The sequence below is a fragment of the Lathyrus oleraceus genome, chromosome 5, assembly GCF_024323335.1.
Source record: "Lathyrus oleraceus cultivar Zhongwan6 chromosome 5, CAAS_Psat_ZW6_1.0, whole genome shotgun sequence".
Taxonomy (NCBI): Eukaryota; Viridiplantae; Streptophyta; class Magnoliopsida; order Fabales; family Fabaceae; genus Lathyrus; species Lathyrus oleraceus.
This window is the reverse complement of record NC_066583.1, coordinates 138,309,901-138,318,387: the sequence shown is the minus strand read 5'-3', so window position 1 is coordinate 138,318,387 and position 8,487 is coordinate 138,309,901.

Genomic DNA, 8,487 nt, shown 5'->3' with positions numbered 1-8,487 from the left:
TTCTCATTTGAAGATCACATAAAAAGTTAAGCAAGGTGGAATATTGAGATATATGGCTTGACACTTAGAGAAATTTTCAACATGTTGAAATTTCCAAACTTCCACCTCAAAATTCTCCATGTTCCAAGCTCCAAATTAAAATGTGTTAAACATCAAACTTGTTCCCCTTGATCCAAGCTTTCCAAAGAACCCAAGTTCATGCATTTTGGATGAGGTTTACTAAGTCTGCGCATGGCTTTAACAGGGTTGCATAATTGGAAAAAATCAAACTTCAAAACTTCAGTTCACTTTGCCTTGCCAATAAAGCTTCCATTCAGACTTCATTTGGAATCATTTTGGACCTTTTTGCATTGCATCATGGGCCTGTACATGGCCATGCACTCGTGCCATCAACATTGCTAATTTTGGACAGTTTTTTAAAGTGTGCAAATATCATTTATTCATGCTATAAATACATGACCTCTGTGCTCATTTGAATCACTCTTTGCGCGCTAGCTTTGCCCCCCATTGAAACCCTCTCATTCCAAAGGAAAACCTGATAAATTTCAATTTGAAATTTGAGTTTGAATCTCAACTGTTGGAGTTTCAAAAACTCCAGGATCCAAAGCCTTGCAACCTCACCAATCACTTCCTGCTAGCTTCTCAAGTGTGATCAGATCATGTTTGGAGCAAGCAACATCAAGAACTGCATAGTATTGAAGGTAATTTTCAAACAACTTCATCTATTCGATTCTCACTCAATTCTACTCAATTCTCTTGGATCTTTGGTTGTCTGAAGTCCTACCAATGTAGGCAAGAAGATTGAGTTGCTTAGAGGTCAAATAGAAGCAACTCAGTTGACACACCTCAAAATTCAACTCCTCATATCTTTCTATATATGTGGAGTTAGTTAAAATTGAGGTCAGATTCGTGCTCTATGCTATTTTTTCTTTCAGATCATGTCCTCCTTTTTTATTTTAGTGATGGTTGAGGGTGGACCAGTCCGGTGAGGTCCACCGGAGAAGAAGACCGAAGCTACAGCTCCGGCCGTGCGTTGGCACGTCTCCCAGCCACATGATCTTGCCATTTTATTTTAATCTAAGGCGTTGGTTTTGATTAACACGTGTGTGGCGCGCTGACTAGGTTCCATCATGGAATGCGCGTTGTAGTCCACTTGATCTGCCACCTCAATTAATGAGGGAGATCAAGTGGCTCACGTTTTTTTTCTATTTTCTGATTTTTAGTTTAATCCTTTTACTTTCATTAATTCATATTAATTTTAATATTGATAAAAAAATATGAGAGTTTCAGCAAAAAATTTTAAAAAATTTCTTCTTTCATATTCTGAATTAAAATTAATTTTTGGATCATTATTAATATTTTTCATGATTTAATTGATTTTATGATTATTTTTAATTGTTTAAAAATACTTTTAAGTCTTTAAAAATTCTGAAATTTTTTCTCCAAGGTCCTTTGACCTTGTTTGACCTATGATAAATCTCATGGCCATTTCTTTAGTGTTTTGATGAGGTTTTAGGAATTTGACAAACCATATTTAATTTATATGCATTATTTTAATATATTTAATTTGAATAGTTGTCAATTATTTGTGTTGACCAATTGTGATGACTTGTTTGAGTTTGACTCTTGTTGTTGGGCCTTGGTCAAGGTTGATTTGACTTTGTCAAGTTAATAACATTGGATTTAGGGGATTGATGGAATGTACATTCCATCTCCCAAAATGAATGGATGCTATTAATTTGGTTAAAGTCCTCCTTTGACCAATTTCAGTTTTGATCCATTCCCCTCCCTTTTCATCTCATTCCCATTCTTTATGCATTCATATCATTTGGTCTATGATATCTCAAAGTCCTAAAGCTAGTTGATTGAAAAATCAACATGAGTATGGATGAGATTAGGCCACCTCTTTTGCATATTCTTTTTGTGTGTGGTATGTTTCATGAGCATAGTCCATTATACTATGTCTCAAACATGCATTAACACCAAAATCCTATTGTCCGACCTCAAATAGTTGTGACTTCTACATAAGTCCAATTACGATTGCTTAACATAACGCTAAATTTGTGACACAAAAGGCATAGCATTCTAGTTAGTGAGATTGTAAGTCTCCCCTCTTTCATGGTATTGTGTGGAAACTTGGTCTTTTTTCCTTCCTTTGGAAGATGTCTTGGTTCAAGGATCAATGCTTGTGATAAGTGGGTTGAGTGTTCTCCAAAGAATGACTTAAAAATGAAAAGCAAAGGCAAAACAATACTAACTTCTAACTCATTAACAACTAACTTTTAATTTCAAGCCATTTACTTTAATGTCATTTAATTTTAGCCTTTATTAATTTGTCATTATTCATACCATTCTAATTATTTATGTTAATGCAATTTTCACTTTGTCCATTAGGACCATATTGTGTGATATATCTTGTTTGAGTATACTTTGCTTGCTTGTGTGATCTTTGACCATTAATGTACATAATAACAACAAAAACCCTAAAAAACTTTTGTGTGGACTGTTGGCTTGATCTTGGACAAATGGACTTAGAACTTAGGCAACATACCTATGCTAAAGGACTTGGCCAATGCCAACTTTTGTGAAATCAAGTGCTAACAATTTGAAACTTCATTTGATACATCATTCAAGATCCCTCTGAGTTCATCTGCAACATGACCATTGTGATGCTGTTATTTTGAACCTATGACTTGTGGAATTCATCTGTCACATGGACTATCTTGAAGAAGATAATGGAGTGGCTAAAGCTTGGATGTGGCTATCTTTATTTGATGCCTTTGCTCTTCAAGATTGATATAATTGTGCATTTGTGTGTTGCTTAATTCTAAATATCCAAGGGAATTTGGGGTTTCTATATGGCATTCTTGCATATTGGGTTGCTACCCATCGGTCAGATCTTTTCAACCCTTAACTTTTAATTTTGTACATAGGATTAGTCTCTTCATCCTCTCCCCATTTCTTTAATTTCAAAATCTCTCCCTCCTTTTAAAATTTTCTTTGTTTGAACTTATTTTGGTTCTAAACTTTGACCACTTTGTAAAAAGATAGAAACTTTGGCCTTATGCCATTGCATTTTCAAACTTCTTTTCTTAAAATCAAACTTGTAAATAAACTTAACTATACTTGACTTAAACTTTCAAAAAGCCAAAAAGAACTAACTCATTCAAACCATTTTTAGGCCTTTGTGCCTTTCAAACTTAATTTTTGTTAAAAGCAATGCATCCACTTTGAAATTTATATCACGAACTACGAGGTTTTGATCCCTCATTTTTATGTTGGTACGTAGGCACAAGTCTGAAGGTCTTGTCAAACACAAAAAATATAATTAATTGAATACTTTTCTCATCCCCCAATTCTATTTGTTTGTAAACATCATTTTTGTACAAAATACATATGCATACAAAAAGGGCTCCCTAGGAGTACCTAGGACACTTTGGGTGCTAACACCTTCCCTCTATGTAACCAACCCCCTTACCTGTAATCTCTGACATCTTATTAGTTTTGATTTGAAAACTTCTTACTTTTGGGTTTTGTTCGTACTTTTTCCTTTTTCCCTTGGAAACAATAAAAGCGCGGTGGCGACTCTTGTTATTTGATGTCTAGCTTATCCATAACTTGATGATCATGAATTTACCGCTACAAAAATTAAGTGGCGACTCTGTTGGGGAGTAGTCTCCAGTGGGTTTAGCCTACTTTTTGTATGTATATTTGTATATATGTGATGTTTATATATATGTATGTGTGATGTAATCTGCTTGTTATGCTTGGTGATCTCTGAGTGGTGAGTTAAGTTCTAACCCGAACTTGAGTGCAATTAAGATAGAAGGATGGTATAGTCATGTTCGACTTGTGTGGAGTAGTCCTTAACAAGTTGGCTTGAGATCCATCTGCTCAGTGGGGACCCTTTTGGATTTTGAAATGTCACACAAGTATTTATGGTTAGGCATTACTATCTCTAATTTGGGTCCGAGAAGCTGAGGACCTTAGAACATTTTACCCCTCTTGGCCTATTTAGGACGTAGTGCGGAAACTGTTCATGTGTAAACTTGATAACAGTTGTTACGCGATACTACACTCAGACGAGTTTCTCTTGAGAATATTATGGGTCGATGAGTCAGTCATCTTAACCTATAATATCAGATAGATGAAATTAAGACTCTGGGAACTTTTTAGAACATGATCTACAGGTTTTTATCCTTAGTTCATTCCTTTGGGATGGTTCTTACCCAGACTCCACGCTCGTGATTTACAACAAACCCTTGATTCGTGGTTGATCCAATCAAGTCTTGTTAATATCAATGGAACTTGGGTGTTGATAAGGTGTAAACCATAATCCCCCAAAATGGATGATTGATCTTGACAATGACTCGATTCATCCCTTGACCTTTGTTTGCTTGCCTTGTGTGTGATCCCTTATTTGTGATTGTTGCATTCATGCATTCATGCGCATCATAACATTCATCACACGAAAATTTCAAGGAACTGAGGTATTATTTGCAAATATATTTTCAGACCATGGATTGTGGATGAAGGAACACTAAGAAGTACAGTTTCAGATGTCCCGACTTGAAAGAGTTAAGGAAGCTAGCATCTTTTGTATTAGATCCCTTGGACTTCAAACAATGTCATGGGAAGCTTCTATCTATCTTGTCTGTTGATGTGGTTGAAGGACTTTTGAGTGTATTGGTGCAGTTCTACGATCCTCTCTACCGTTGTTTCACTTTCTCAGATTATCAGCTTGTGCCTACATTGGAGGAGTATTCTCATCTTTTGGGGATACTTATTTCTAATAGAGTTCCTTTTAGTGGATTTTGGAGGAGATTCCCCGATCTAGTCTTATTGCTGAAGCTCTTCACTTGAAGAAGTCTGAGATAGAGGCTCATTGGGTGAAGAAAGGAAGGTTATTTGGGTTGCCATCCGATTTCCTCATCAAGGAAGCTACTACTTTTTCTCAAGCCAGAAGTGTGGATGCTTTTTAATCTATCTTTGTGTTGCTCATCTATGGATTAGCTTTGTTCCCTAACATTGACGATTTTGTTGATGTTAACGCCATTAGACTTTTCTTAATTGAGAATCCTGTGCCTACTTTATTGGGTGATATGTACTTCTCTTTGCATCTAAGGAATTCTAAGGGTAGTGGAACGATCGTATGTTGTATTCCTCTTATATACAAGTGGTTTATTTTGCACTTGCCTCAGACACCTGCTTTTGTGGAGAACAAATAATGTCTATGGTGGTCTCAGAGACTTATGTCTCTCACTAATGATGATATAGTTTGGTATGATCCTTCTTTGGGCAGTTCGGATATTATTGATAGTTGTGGTGAATTCTCTAATGTGCCTCTCATTAGTACACAAGGAGGAATAAACTACAACCCTGCTTTGGATCGTCGTCAACTTGGGTTCCCTTTGAGAGACAAACCTAATCACACTTTGTTAGAAGGTCTTTCCTATCAAGAGGGTAAAGATCCCTAATATTTAAAGCAGAAGATTGTGCATGCTTAGCATAATGTGCATCAGAAAGGAAGATCCGAGCTTGGTCCGTGCAATTGCGTCGAAGAAGAGAGCTTTGGAGTTGAAGATGCCTTATCCTTGTGAAAGACCTATGTATATGGTCGTGGTTGAGCCTATAACTCTCCCTAACCAAGATGTATAGGAGTTGGAAGATGCGCTCGTCAAGATGTAGCAAGAGAAGGATATGTGGGAAGAACGTTTCTGTGCTTTGAGCAAAAAGCATGAAGAGTTGCAATTGGAGTCTAAGGACAAAGATGCATTTATTGAGCTACTTGAAGACCGAGTGATGAAGAGATAGAGAGAGCCAGAGGTTTCATCTTCTAGCATGCCTCAACCTTCTGTTTCTTAGAAGAAGATTATTGATCAGCTTGTTCTCGAGAAGACTCAAGTGAAAGCTTCTTTTGAGACCGAGATCCGTCGCATTCGAAGGAAGTACGCGCCTTTAGCTAGGTCTTCTGACATTGTTGTTAGGGATCCTTAGGATGACTAGTCTCCTTTTCTCTTGTATTTTTCATTTGGTTTCTAAAATTGTACTCAGTGTAATGCTTCCAATTATAAATGAAAATAGATTTTTTGCTCATTATTGCAATTGCTGATATATATATATATATATATATATATATATATATATATATATATATATATATATATATATATATATATATCTACAAATGATATAGTAAGTTCCTTAAAAATAAAAATAAATAAACAAGCATTGCATTTCATGCATCATTTGCATAAGCAGGTTTCCATTTCGTCAGATGTCTCATTGGTGTTTCTTCTATGCTTTAGCCAAGCTGACTCATCGGTACAACACCCGCGCCAATCATCTGAGAATTATGGAGCGTTTAGAGTAAGAGAACAGAGAGCTGAAGGACGAGATCTCCCGCCTGACTGCCATGATGGAGTCAGTTCTTTCCGCTCAGAGACAAGCTTCTCCAACGCCTACAACTCCTCCTCCTTAGAGGACAGTTATTTCAGAGGTGGCTACCTCTACCATGCCTGCTGCTGCCGCCCACTTCGCGCCTACTATGCCTGCCGGATTCCCATGGGGAATGCCGTCCAACTTTATGCCTGAAGGCTTTGCGCCTACTTTCGCTTCCATGCTGACATCTAGCTCGGTCATGTCTGTGCCACCTCCCGTTGTGCACACCTTACCTCGTGTAGAGGACACCATTTATCACTCCAAGCCATCTGAGGGTCCGGATGTTTATGAGAAAATGGATGAAATGAAGGATCAGTTTCTTGAGTTGCACAAGGAATTGAAGACGCTAAGGGGTAAGGACTTGTTTGGAAAGAGTGCTGCTGAGTTGTGTTTAGTGCCCAACGTCAAGATCCCGGTGAAGTTCAAAGTGCCTGAATTTGAAAAGTATAAAGGGAATACTTGTCCACTCAGTCATCTAGTGATGTATGCTTGTAAGATGTCTACTCAGACCGACAATGATCAACTGTTGATTCATTACTTCCAAGATAGTTTGACCGATGCTGCGCTCCGTTGGTATATGGGATTGGACAATGCTAGCATTCACACTTTCAATGACTTGGGAGAGGCTTTTGCCAAGCAGTATAAGTACAACATGGACATGGCACCTGATAGAGACCAGCTGAGGTCAATGTCTCAGAAAGATAAGGAGACATTTAAAGAGTACGCGCAAAGGTGGAGAGAATTGGCTGCCCAGATCACTCCTCCTTTGGAGGAAAAAGAGATGACAAAGATCTTTCTAAAAACCCTGAGTTCATTTTATTATGAATGAATGATTGCTAGTGCCCCCAGTGACTTTACCGAAATGGTAAACATGGGGATGAGGCTTGAGGAAGGGGTCCGAGAAGGACGTTTGTCGAAGGATGAAGCGTTAACGAGCAAGAGATATGGCAGCAATTTTGGGAAGAAAAAGGACAATGAAGCAAATGCAATTTCAAGTGGGAGGTAGAGGAGGCCTCAGATCAGAAGGAATCCACCATCCTGTCAACATCATCATCATGTATCTTCAGTTATCTATGTATTTTCTAATCAACAATCAACAGCAGTTCAGCAACAACAACAACAACCGCAACAACGAACAAACACCTACAATAACAACAATACCAACAATCATCATCAACAGAACTTTGAGAGGAAGAAGGTATCTTTCGACCCGATTCCTATGACTTATGCTGAGCTCTACCCATCTTTGGTTCTCAAGAACCTACTTCAACCGAGAAACCTGCCACAGATTCCAGAACCACTTCCGTGGTGGTATAAGTCTGAACTCCGTTGTGCTTTTCATCAAGGGGCACCCAGACACGACATTGAAAATTGCTATCCACTCAAGTATGAGGTCTAAAAATTGATAAAGAATGGAATTGTGTCCTTTGAGGACCGTGCATCGAATGTCAAAGCAAATCCATTGCCCGCTCATGGGAACTCTTCTGTGAATATGGTGGACGGTTGTCCTGGAGAATTTAAGGTTTTTGATGTGCGGTTTATCCGAAGATCCTTGGTGCAGATGCATAAGGATATTTGTTTGGTGAGTGATTGTGAACATGACCATGATGGTTGTGTTATCTATAGTGTTAATCTGAGGGGTTGCGAAGTTGTGAAAAGGGACATCCAATAACTGATGGATGAAGGCATGATTCAAATTGTTCAATCCCGTCATGTAGATGACGACGTGAATGTCATAATGCCTGTTTTCAAGCAACCTGAGAGGTTGGTAATCCAGTATGATAGCAGTAACAGTAGTCAAAGATCAGTATCGCCGTTGCTAATACAGTTAGCGGGCCCGATCCCGTATTCATCTAATAAAGTTGTGCCATATCAGTATAATGCTACAATGATGAAAGATGGTCAAGAGGTCTCGTTGTCTACGACTAGTTCAGTGGTGAGCATTACTGATGTTACTAAGGTGACCCGCAGTGGTCGAGTGTTTGGGCCGGTGTTCCCAAAAGATAAAGAAGAATCCGTTGTTGGTAAGAAAGCAGAGTTGCCTGT